The sequence below is a fragment of the Symphalangus syndactylus genome, chromosome 4 (assembly GCF_028878055.3).
Source record: "Symphalangus syndactylus isolate Jambi chromosome 4, NHGRI_mSymSyn1-v2.1_pri, whole genome shotgun sequence".
In the NCBI taxonomy this organism is placed as follows: domain Eukaryota; kingdom Metazoa; phylum Chordata; class Mammalia; order Primates; family Hylobatidae; genus Symphalangus; species Symphalangus syndactylus.
The window spans coordinates 78,502,576-78,515,812 of NC_072426.2; the positions used below are offsets into that span (position 1 = coordinate 78,502,576).

General features: G+C 42.9%; 1 protein-coding gene across 1 annotated transcript in view; it reads right to left on the bottom strand.

The window, feature by feature from the left end:
• Positions 1 to 6,759: 6,759 nt before the first annotated feature.
• Positions 6,760 to 13,237, bottom strand: part of ZNF248 (zinc finger protein 248) — a 96,197-nt gene continuing 89,719 nt past the window's right edge. Inside the window, exon 9 of the transcript XR_010120335.1 lies at positions 6,760 to 9,036. The gene's annotated coding sequence lies outside the window, so the exon portion shown is untranslated. The remainder of the gene's footprint in view (positions 9,037 to 13,237) is intronic.

The window sequence follows — 13,237 nt, forward strand, 5'->3', positions numbered from 1 at the left end:
ATCACATGCACAGGGAAGCCAACTGGTAAGTAGTTCCTGGATGAGTTCTCAGAGGTACCCGGAGTCCCGGGCCATGCTCACTGCTGGGGATCCAAGATCAGGGTTGACTTCTGTTGCAGGGAGACCCAGCTACAGCAGAGGTGCTGTCATTTAGAAGGGAACCAGCAGGGTCACCACCCCACCAACTTCATGAAAGCTTATCTGAGCCTTGCAAAGGGCAGGATCAGGAGGGCAAACTCAGCCCACAGTCCTGCAGTGAACCATGAAAATGCTGGAGACCATGGGTATGCAAGCTGGCTCTTCAATTTGACTTCTATTGAAATCAAAACTTTAGAAAAATTAAACAGTTTAACTGAGCAAAGAACGATTTGCAAATCAGGCAGCCCCTAGAACCTGAAGGGGTTCTAAGAGACTCTGGGGCTGCCCCATGGTTGGATAATATTTAGGGACAGAAAAAGGAAAGTGAGGGACAGAAAACAGAAGTGAGGCACAGAAACAGCTGGACTGGTCACAGCTCCACCTCTGCCTTTTTTGAACACAGATTGAGCAGTCAGCCACCTGTGATTGGCCAAAGCTCTGATTGGTACAATCACAATTGTAGGTAACAGCCTGTTACACATCCTGTTAGGTTACAGTTCACTGTGCATGGAGAAATCTTTTGGTGAACTTAAACTACATAAGGAGGCAGCTTTAGGCTGAACTTAATGCTTGACAGCAGAGAGCAACTCACAGTGGTCCAGGAAGGCCACCAGAGGACACTTCTGAACACTCCACCAGCCAGGGCCTTTCCATCCACACAGCTAAGAGCCTTCTGCTCAAGCTGAAGACCAAGGAAGCAGCTCTGAGTGAGCCCACTGCCTTGGCATGACTTCCTGAATGTGCAAAGCTGACTGTGCATTGTTTTCCGTAGCACATCTGGTCCCTGGGTGTGCAGGCCACCGTAGCATGAACACTCATCAATCAGAGCAGATGCATACTGGGGCAGAGCACAGGGGTCCCCAGATGGCCTGGGAGTTAGTCTTTTAATTTCTGAGTTTGGGGGTGGTGGGGGTCCGGCGGAGAAGTGTGCTTATTTGGGCAAGTGGGGTTAGTATAGGGACCCTGGAGCAGCTGCTATTTACTAACCAGTAAGAAAGTCTTTTTTTGTTTTTCTGAGAAAGAGTCTCGCTCTGTCGCCCAGGCTGGAGTGCAGTGGCACAATCTTGGCTCACTGCAACCTCCGCCTTCCGGGTTCAAGTGATTCTCATGCCTCAGCCCCTGCCCCCCCACAACCCCAGTAACTGGGACTACAGGTGTGTGCCACCACGCCCGGCTAATTTTTGTATTTTTAGTACAGACAGGGTTTCACCACGTTGGCCAGGCTGGTCTCGAACTCCTGACCTCAAATGATCTGCCCACCTCAGCCTCCCAAAGTCTTGGGATTACAGGCATGAACCACTGCGCCTGGCTATGTCTTTCCACATTCTAGAAAGCAAGCAATGGGCTCCGTTGGAATGGCTGATGTTGCCCGGTCTGTCCAACTCCAGGCCCTGGCCTGCCAATTTTCCCAGCCTCCACTTCCCACGTAGCCACTTGAAGCAGCTTGTAGTTTCAGGCACACATCACACCATTCCACTCCTGCTCCTCTCTTTGGGCCTCCTGCCTTCTCTCCAGTTCACCCCCTTCCTCCTCATGTGCCCTTGGGGCCTCTGCTAAGACATACCCTTCTTCATGGGGTCTTTGTTCACTGGTCTGGGCTGGGCCATGCTGATGCTGCCTTCTTCACCCAAGTGCACATGCACACCTCTGTTGCTGTTCCCAGAGTGTGACACAGCGGCTGGCCGAGCTCCACCTTCCTCCTAGATGGTCTCTATCCGCTGAGATTCTATATATATGCAGGGGTCTTATTCTCTAGACCCCAAATGAGGACATTTGTCTGAAATATTGGCATTATTCCAAAACATGGAGGCCAGTCTAGAGTCAGGAGTTACTGTTGTGTAGCCGACCTCTAAATATTCTTTATGCTCCTCACGACTTTGAAGTCATGGTAGTTACCAGACCCGGCACTAAATCTTTTTATTTTAATGCTCAGAGAAGCACGTAGACTATTCCTAAATAAGTTTTTTAAAATATTCTATATACTTTGTATATTTTTAAAATATTTGGCAACTGGTTTTTAATAATAGTAATAGTTTATTAGATATTTTCCTTATTTATTTTCATATTTATTTTATCTAATTTAGGTGTTTTATTTTCTTAGGTATTTTAATAGTTTAAAAATATTCTGAGAAAGATTCTTTAGGCTTCACGTGGCAATCAAAGAGATCCAACGCTTAAAAAGATTAATAAGAATGTTTTTAGAGGATTTGAGGAAAGATAAAAGATAACTGTGAAGGCTGTCATCAAAAGTGTAAGGTGAAGCCTCCAATTTGAGTAGAACCAGGGCTCTATGCCTGGTACACAGTGGTGCTCAAGCAAAGTTTATTGAATGATGAGTGCCTGCATGGATGCTGGTGGGCTCCTTTCGGGCTCCTAATGCCTGAGCCCTTTAGCTGCTCCTATAAAGTGCACTAGTGGGTCACTATCCCTAAGGCCTTTGCTTCCAAGCACAGCCACTGTCTGAAGACAGTGCTGCCTGCATCTCTTGTGTTTTGCTCATCTCCTGGGCAGAGATATCTCTTGTCTCGTGCAAGTCTTTGTTGAGGACTTGTCTGAACAAAGTCTTTTTTATTTTCCAGGATATTTGTGCAGCGAACAGCCTTAGAAGGTGGAGATAGTGTGTCCCTAGGAGCAAAGGGCAGCCGTGCCACCTGCGAGTGTAAAAGATCCAGGTTCTCTAAGCTCAGGGTCGCTGCTTCTCTCCTGTAGCACAACCCACTGCACATCCACATCATCTGGTCTTTTCCATCACCATGTGGGGCTTGACAAACTGGCATCACAAAATTCAGATACTCTGACTATGGCAGCTTCTGTGTGAAATAACATTGTTGTCCCTCTGACACAGGTGTCTCATGTCTTCTGCCAGCTTTTGTGAAACTGGCAGGCTCAGGAGTTAGCTTGCAGGAGAGTAAAATCTCAGACCCTCTGCAGGTCTTGACAGCTCACAGGGGAAACCTGGATCTGGGTCCATGTTGGGTGCCCCTTCCTCCAGAGCTGCAGTTGCCATTCTACAAAGTCCAGAAGGCACCAGAACAGTGACACTGCTGTGCCCTCTAGTGCCCACTGCAGGTTATGTATCAAGGGGAGAACTTGTAGGAACTCAGCTCTCAAGCTGTCTAAGAAGAAAGCTAACCTTGCAGTCTCCTTTTAGCTTTGTCCCATAACAGAGTGTTGTAGGTACTCTGTGTTACCTACCATTAGCCATTATTTTCCCCTAAGCTTTGGGTGAAATTTATAGCTGCTCTCCTGAGAAGCTGTGTTATAGCGGTCACTAGATGTGTGCTTTTTTTCTTCCTTTTTCCCTGGCAGGATCCATCTGTGCTAGGTGCCAGGAATAATTCCAAGCACTGAGATGTACCCACAGACCCAGTTCCTGCACTGTAGGGCTGGGTCTGAGTCTGCACTTAGCCAGAGACTCTGTGAAGGCCAAGATCAAAGAAAGATGATTTCTGTGGAGTTCTCATCCAGTGCTGTGTCTCAGCACTGATAGAAACGAGTCAGTTTTGCATGCCACATGTTTCCATCCTTATTTAGATGTGGGGCTGCGATCTCCACAGATAGGATTTGGGAGGAGAGGGTCTAGGCAAACCAAATACAAAGGTGGCCCAGAGCAGCACAAGAAGAGCCCAAGTGCTGTCACCATGCAGATCTTTGTGGTATTCACAGCCTCATGTGTTTTGGGTAAATCTGAGTCTGATGGGTGGGAGAGAGTCAGGCTCCCCTCTATGCGGCTGCACACTCCTCTACTGTTGGCGCCCTACCTATTCTATTTTTAGAGACAGGGTCTCACTCTGTCACCCAGACTGGAGTGCAGTAGCATGATCATAGCTCATTGTAGCCTCCAATTATTGGGCTCAAATAATCCTCCTGCTTTAGCCTCCTGAGTAGCTGGAACTACAAGTATACACCACTATGCCTGGCTTTTTTTTTTTTTAAGAGACAAAGTCTCACTATGTTGTTTAGATTGGCCCTGAATTTCTGGTCTCAAGCAATCCTCCTACCTCAGCCTCTCAAAGGTTTAGGATTGCAGGCATGACCCACTGCACTTGGCCGCATCTAGTGAATTTTTTATTTTAGGTAATTTATGTTTTAGTTCTATAATTTCCATGTGGTTTTTTTTGTAATTTATATTTCTATGCTGGGACTTCCCATTCATTTTCTCTTTCATTATGAGCATATGTCATATATGACATTATGAGTATATGTTCTTGAACACAGGTTTTTTTTTTTTTTTTTTTTTTGAGACAGAGTCTCACTCTGTTGCCCAGGCTGGAGCGCCGTGGTACAATCTCGGCTCACTGCAACCTCTGCCTCCCAGATTCAAGCAATTCTCCTGCCTCAGCCTCCTGAGTAGCTGGGATTACAGGTGTGTGCCACCACTGCCCGGCTAATTTTTGTATTTTTAGTAGAGACGGGGTTTCACCATGTTGGTCAGGCTGGTCTCAAACTCCTGACCTTGTGATCCACCTGCCTCAGCCTCCCAAAGTGCTGGGATTACAGGAATGAGCCACTGCGCCCAGCCAAGCACAGTTTTAAAAGCCACATTAGGCCGGGCGCAGTGGCTCTCACCTATAATCCCAGCACTTTGGGAGGCCAAAAGGCAGGCAGATCACCTGAAGTTGGGAGTTTGAGACCAGGCTGACCAACACAGAGAAACCCCATCTCTACTAAAAATATAAAATTAGCCTGGTGTTGTGGCGCATGCCTGTAATCCCAGCTACTTGGAAGGCTGAGGCAGGAGAATCTCTTGAACCCAGCAGGCAGAGGTTGCGGTGAGCTGAGATTGTGTCATTGCACTCCAGCCTAGGGAAAAAGAGTGAAACTCCATCCAAAAAAAAAAGCCACTTTAAAAAAAAAAAACAAAAAAAAACACTTTTCTGACCAGGTGCAGTCGCTCACACCTGTAATCCCAGCACTTTGGGAGGCCAAGGCGGGTGGATCACCTGAGGTCAGGAGTTCGAGACCAGCCTGGCCAACATGGCGAAACCCTGTCTCTATTAAAAACAAAAAATAAAAAATTTGCCAGGCGTGGTGGCACACACCTGTAATCTCAGCTCGGGAGGCCGAGACAGGAGAATCACTTGAACTCGGGAGGCGGAAGTTGCAGTGAGGCGAGATCATGCCATTGCACTCCAGCCCGGGGAAACAAGAGTGAAACTCTGACTCAGAAAACAAACGAACAAAAAAATAACTTTTCCATGAAAATCTTGGTCATCTCAGAACTTGTCTCCATTGATTGTCTTTTCTTCTGATGTGGTTCATGTGTTTCTGTTTCTTCATATGCAAAATGATTCTGGACTTTGTGTATGATAGATGGTAGAGACTCTGGGTTCTATTTTGTTCCTCTAAATGTTACTGATATTTCCTCTTCCAGTAGTTAGTTTATTGTCTAGATTCAAACTCCAAACTCTTTCCACTAGGTCATGGAAAGCAGCTGAAATCTCTTCAGCCTAAGATGGCTTGGTTGGAATTTGCAGTTCAGGTGTCAGCTAGATACACTAGCTGATTTTATGTACAGAATTTAGAACTCCACCTTCTGTGAATCTTTTTCTTGGATTTCCTCCTTCACTTTCTAGTTGCTGTGGTATCCTTGAAACAATTTTGAACTTTCAGGAAAGTAGTAAGTACAGCACAAAAAAACTCAAGAATATACTTCACCAAATTTAAGTTTCACCAATTGTTCTAATAAAGCCCTTTATAGGAAAAGAATCCATCCAGGGTTGTGTGGCTTACCCAGTTGCCTGATTTGGAGCAGTTCCTCAGTTTCCTGCACTTTGATTACCTTGATGTTTTTGAGAATAACTCAGTCACTTTGTGGAATATACTTCAGTTTTCCTCTGCCTGATGTTTTCTCAGAAGTAGACCCAGAGTATCCTGTGGCTGAATCGTCACTGAAATGATGCTAAGTTGCCACTGCGTCCTCTCAGGAGGCACCATGATGCTGATTTAACCAATTACTGATGGTATTAACTTTGATCACTTGATCAAAACGGTGTTTGCTATGTTTTCCACTCCGTTTTTTCACCCTTGAATTACTAAGAATGTTGTAGAGTGATACTCTGAGACTATATGAAATACCATTCCTCATTCCACATTCTTCCACTGATTTTGGTATCCACTCATGTTTCTTGCCCGAAGTAATCATTACTGTGATGACAACCAAATGGTAATTTATTAGTACCATTATTCCTTCTGCATTTATCAGATAGGAAGAGCATTCTCTTCTCTTCATTCATTTGTATTAGTGTAGAGTTATGGATTTCTATTTTACTCAATGTTCTGCAGTCCAGTACTATCATTATTCTTACACTGTCCCAGATTCTGCCAATAGGGGTCCCTTTAGGTTTCTTTAAACTGTGTACTTTCAACAATCTCATCATACTGTGGGCACTTCTTTACTTTCTCACACAAAAAATATTTCAGGCTAATCTTGTAATTTCCTTGTCCCAGTCCTGCAATCAGCTATTTCTTCAAGGACACCAGGTTCTTTTAGTGAAGAATGGCATTTGGGGACCAAAATGTAGAAACCAGCTATGCTTATTACTACTAGTTTATTAGTGCTACCATGCCCTCTCAGTGGACAGAGCTGGGATGTGTGCATACAAGCACCCACATTCGTACTTTTTACATATTTCTTATTTTAATGAAAATCATATACTCAAAATAACACCTATTCCAATCCAATGCCACTGTACTTATTCTATTTTCTCCCCTATATCTTTAAACTAAATTCTCATTCTGCTCAAAGAAGCAGGAGTTGCCTGTATTGCCTCATGCAAGAAAAATATTTCACAAATAATTAACACAAAGTACAAATACATAATCATATTATTATTATCTTTTGAGATATTTCTACTAGATTCATTCTTACTTGATATTTTTGTTTCCCTGTTTTTAATGTTTTTGATGTAGCTTAACTGTAAAATCTCAGACAGTTCTGGGTGTAAAAGCTATCCTTCCCACAGAATATGCGTTGTCCTTACTTATCCCAATGCAGAAACACATCTGGCATCTTATTCTTTATCTCTCAGTTCAGAGCGAAAGGGCTCTGAATGAGCTACAGAGAGAATGCTCCGCTGTGCTGTGCTAAAGGAGACCACTAGGCAAGGAAGGGTCAGATGGACTCCCTTGGGCCTCTCTTGGAAGCCACTTACGCAGGTTTCTCTCAGCCAACAATGTTAACATGCAGCCCTGATTCTCAACTCCAACTCTAAAACTTGGCTCTCAGACCAGATTTGAAAAGCAGTAAAACATTCTTTTGGTTGCTAGACCCATGTAAAAAAGTATAATAAATTTAAAAAGAAAAGCAGTCAAGTGGCGTTTGGGGCAGTCTAAACCATCTGAGAGTTTTCTGAGGGTCTTGTTTTTGCTGTGGTTCTTGGTTTATTGACTCTTCTGAGAGTATGATGGAAGCTATCAACACACTCCCCAGAAATATGCAGTTCATATATGAACAAGTTCATGAAACTGTATATTGGGTGCCAGGTCAGGAAGTATGCTAAGTTACATCTGCTTATGAAACCCCTTAACGTGTTCCAGACGGGAGAAGGTGCGGAGGCAGGAGCAGGGGATGTGTTCCAGAGCTGTGAAGAATGAGGAGAGAAATTATCACCCAGCCACTCACCCTGGCAAAAGCCCTTAATCCATTCATCTCTGTTTGTCACACAGATAACTATGGTCAGAGAGATGGCTTAGTGAAAGCTGTCAGCTAACCAATAAGACAGAGCCTTTGTAGTAAAGATTAGTAGGCAGGTAAGCAGTCGTTAGAATGTTGCTCAGTCAGACAAGCAAATAGCAAGTTGAGGTTAGAGCCCAAAGGTCCAATATTGTCTCCACATTCAGAGTGGGAAAATCTGCTCTGAATAGAATCACACATAACTCCAAATTGTGGCATCCTGAAGACAGAAAGAAAACCTGGAGATGCATCGGTGTCCAGATGAGGCTTCCATTTGCTGGAAATGAAGACAGACCTGCTGTGGAAGAACCACTAGGCAGGGAGGAGGAAAAATCAGGGCTCAGGGAGCTGACCCCAAGGCAGTTGGTAATGTTGAGGTGGTTCTGAGGAGCGGAGCTGTCCAGAACAGAGAAAAGCAGGTGCAATCTGAGTCCCAATCCCTGGATTCTGGCCTGATCTTGGAAAGCAAGGAAAAGTTTTTACACCTCAGGGTAATGCAAATCCAATGAGAACGCAAAACTTTTGTATGGGGTGAGGGAAACTAACAAATGGAGTAGATAAAACCTTTAACAAAAATATATGGGGGGAATAACTTCAAGAAATAGAAAATGCTAGGTTTTTTGTTTTGTTTTGTTTTTGAAAGAGGATCTTGCTCTGTTGCCCAGGCTGGAGGGCAGTGGTGCAATGCACAGCTCACTGTAGTCTCAACTTCCCTGAGCTCAGGCAATCCTCCCACCTCAGCCTACTGAGTAGCCAGGTCTACAGGCACACGCCACCAGGCCCAGATAATTTTTTGTAGAGACAGGCTTTCACTATGCTGCCCAGGCTGGTCTCAAACTCCTGGGTTCAATCTATCCACCCAACTTGGCCTCCCAAAATGCTGGGATTATAGGCATGAGCCACTGTGCCTGACCTAAAGTGCTATTCTTTATTAAAAGTATTATAGGCTGGGTGCAGTGGCTCATGCTTGTAATCCCTGCACTTTGGGGGACTGAGGCAGGTGGATCATGAGGTCAGCAGCTCGAGACCAACCTGGTCAACATGGTGAAACCCCGTCTCTACTAAAAGTACAAAAATTAGCCTGGCATGGTGGTGCATGCCTGTAATCCCAGCTACTGAGGGGGCTGAGGCAGGAGAATTGCTTGAACCCAAGAGGCAGAGGTTGCAGTGAGCCAAGATCATGCCATTGCAGTCCAGCTCTGGATGACACAGCAAGGCTCTGCCTTGGGGAAAAAAAAAAGTATTATAAAGACATACTAAAACATTACCTTTTGTATGAGCACAAACAAAGAAATCAGTGAAACAAATATCAGCAACATAAAGGATATTAGTATTTGTTGGCTTAATAATGAAACCACAAGATGGCATGATGGTGCAGGCCTTTAGGGTATCTAGAAGAAAGGAGTCAGTGCTTCCTGGATTGTGCAACATTCCAACTCCATCTGCCTTTCAAATGTTCACATGGTAACTTTTTCATGTAGACACATTTTCTCAACAGGGTTACTGGCAGTTCTAAGGTCACCAACAGACAGCATGTGCTGATCTCCTACTACAAAAACTCACGGACTCTTATTAGCCATCTTGGATTAAATGCTCTTCCCTGGAATAAATGTTGAGCCAGAAGGATGTGAAATCTCTGGAATATCTGCCACCCCTTAGGTCATGAAGGCAGGTTGGTAACTATAAGAACAGAGGGATGGAGTGCTGAGAAATACTTCTCATAAATGACCATTTAGCATGAAGATGGTATTTCAAATTAGTGGGAAAGGTGTGAACTGATCACATGGTGTAGAGAAAACTGGCTATTCATTTGGGAAAACAAAGTTAAATCCTTACCTCATAGCAACAACATAGGGACAGATCAATGAACAATTAAACTTAGTAAACATATTTTAAATATAAGATATACATGAGATAATGGTAATTTCCAAGTGACTTTCTTGTGCTGATGCAATGAAAGTGCAATGAAGCAGAGCTTCGTTGTTTCTTACAATGGAATAGTGAATAACTTTACTTCAAAGAATCAGGCTTGCCACATGAAGATTTCTAGGGCTGAAACACAGCTACCCATGAATCAATTTTTCCTAAGAGCATATTCTCCCCAGAGACTGCTGTTAATATTTCTGAATTAATAATTCTTCAAAAAGATTGCCTGAGTTGGTTAAACCACCTTCAGCTCTAAGAAATAGAAAATCCCAACTAAACCAGTATAATGAGACCAAAAAAAACCACTATTATCTCATATAAAGCTTCAGGGTTGGTTAACTTACCTGCTAGAGACCATCAATCCAACTGCTTCCCAGTTTTGTGTTCTGCTATTGTCAGATCTTACCTCAAGACCAAAAGATAGAATCACACGTCCAGACATAAGAACATCTACCAAAATCAAAGGGCTGTCTTATGAAATCTGTTAATCATTATGAAATCGTATTGTCTCAAATCTCATTCAGCATTCTCAGTATTTCACCGGCCAGGAAACATTTTTCAAAATTAGGGTGAACTAATAATTCTAGGTAGACAATGAAACAAAATCAAGGTTCTGCTGGCATGGAATAAGTGGGGGATAACTGTTAAGTAGCAAATCAAAAACCTGCAAAAGCTCCTACAAATCTGTTGCAAGGAATAATGCTCCTCATAATAGAGCTAACACTTGGAATGTTCTACACATTGGCCAAGTACTTTACTAACTTAACTAATCCTTACTAGAACCCCATGAGGGAGGTAACGTTAGTATCATCATCTAGCAGAAGAGGAAACTAAAGAACCTATGTTCAAGGATTTGCCCCAGATCACACACCTAATATGTAACAGACCTGGGATTTGAGCCCAGGAAGTCTAGTTCCAAGGTCTATGTTCTTAACCACTGTATCAGGGGTAAGCAAACTTTGGCCCAGAGGCCAAATCTGGCTGAGAATCTGTTTTTCAATGAACCATGAGCTAAGATTGGGGGATGGGGGGTTAAAAAAAGTGACAGAAATAAGTATGTGGCCTGGAAGGTTAAAGTATTTATAGCATTTTATAAAAATTTTTGGCCAACTCCTGTACTATACCAGGTTGCCAGTACTAGGAAGTAATGGCAAATAACAACACAGGTATGCTACATACAAATATTTCCTGGGTTACATACAAGTGAAGCTTGGCACACTCGAGGCTTCCCATGTAGACATTTCAAGATATTGAAATATGGGCAGTTTTCTTACTAAGCATTTTATGGGACAGTACAATGAGCATTACCATTCTCAGCTGTTTCCTTAAACTAATTTAGACTGTGCTAAATGTAAAAATTATGTACTTGATCACTGCATTTTTCATGTAAATAATTGTTTTTTTAAAAACATGTGTGGCTAACAAAAACACTGTTTGGCTTCTTTATTGAAAAGGCAGCTCAATAACAATAGTCATTTCCATTAATATATGCCAGGAAATGGTAGAGGAAAATGCTTATAGTAGGATACTTGCCACGGACCTATTGGACTGAACAAAGGGGAGTGAACGCAGGAATAAAAGACAAGAGACAAAAGAAGAGTATATTTGGAAGAAGGGGTCAGGGGCACCATGCCTCTAGTGGACAAGAGCCCTGAGCTTTACACAGCTGTCCATATTTATTAGGCAAAAGAGATAGCAAGAAAGAGCGGATGATTGTCAGGTAATTTTCAGTAGGCCATTTGGTTCACAGCAGGCTTGTGAGACTGCATCCTTTGAACAATAGGTGGTAATTTTCTCAGTAAATAACTTCAAGGAGCCTGGCGCCAGGGAGTGATGTCCCTAAGCAAACCTTTTGGTGGCAGGGTAGTGTGAGTTTGCCCACATCCTGCATTCATGAGCAACAGTTTGCTGTTTGATCATATAGCCTCCATCAGAATGCTGAGTTGGTCACATCCCACAGGACTTTGGCTACCTGTAATACTTAAAATGTATCAAATATTATTTCACATAAAAGACTGTATTAATATAAAAAAGAACACAGTGATTTACAAGAATTAAGTCGTAATGGTTATTGAAGTAAGGATTTTAATGTTTGAGTTCGATTCTGTTGGGTTCCAATGAAAAAAAGTAGAAGACAGAAAAGATATGTTGTTGCAGGAAGTCAGGGACCCTGAACGGAGGGACCAGCTGAAGCCATGGCAGAAGAACATAAATTGTGAAGATATCATGGGCATTTATTAGTTCCCCAAATTAATACTTTTATCATTTCTTACACCTGTCTTTACTGCAATCTCTGAACATAAATTGTGAAGATTTCATGGACATTTATCACTTCCCCAATCAATATTCTTGTGATTTCCTATGCCTGTCTTTAATCTCTTAATCCCGTCATCTTCATAAGCTGAGGATGTATGTTGCCTCAGGGCCCTGTGATGATTGTGTTAACTGCACAAATTGTTTAAACAATATGAAATCTGGGCACCTTGAAAACAGAACAGGATAACAGTGATGTTCAGGGAACAAGGGAGATAACCATTAGGTCTCGCTGTCTGAGAGCTGGGCGGAACAGAGCCATATTTCTCTTCTTTCAAAAGCAAATAGGAGAAATATCGCTGAATTCTTTTTCTCAGCAAGGAACAGCCCTGAGAAAGAGAATGCATTCCTAAGGGGCGGTCTCTAAAATGGCTGCTCTGGGAATGTCTGTCTTTCATGGTTGAAGATAAGGGATGAAATAAGCCCTGGTCTCCCGTAGCACTCCCAGGCCTATTAGGACAAGGAAATTCCTGCCTAATAAATTGTGGTCAGACCAGATGTCTGCTCTCAATCCCTGTCTCCTGATAAGATGTTATCAACAACAATGCGTGCCCGAAACTTCATTAGCAATTTTAATTTCACCCCAGTCCTGTGATCTCGCCCTGCCTCCATTTGCCTTGTAATATTTTATTACCTTGTGAAGCATGTGATCTCTGTGACCCAGACCCTATTTGTACACTCCCTCCCCTTTTGAAAATCACTAATAAAAACTTGCTGGTTTTGTGGCTTGGGAGGCATCACAGAACCTGTCAACATGTGATCTCCCCTGGACACCCAGCTTTAAAATTTCTCTCTTTTGTACTCTTCCCCTTTGTTTCTCAGACAGGCCGACACCAGGAAAATAGAAAAGGACTCATGATGAAATATTGGGGGCAGGTTCCCCTGATAATATGTAGGAACTAATTCTTTGCCATGTTGACTGTTGAGATCATCAGAAAAAGTTAATATAGGATGTTTACTATATTCTCTATTTTATGTCATATTTTATGGGAGAAAGAAAAACAGTAAAAATACCCAGTTAATTTCCTAATTCATGCATAAGACATGCAGATAAAATATATTATATGCATGAATCTGCACTAGTTTATGTGGATATTAAAACACCTAAGACACATTTTGAGCTTTTTTTTCCTTTTTTTTTTGAGAGAATCCTGCTCTGTCGCCCAGGCTGGAATTCAGTGACGC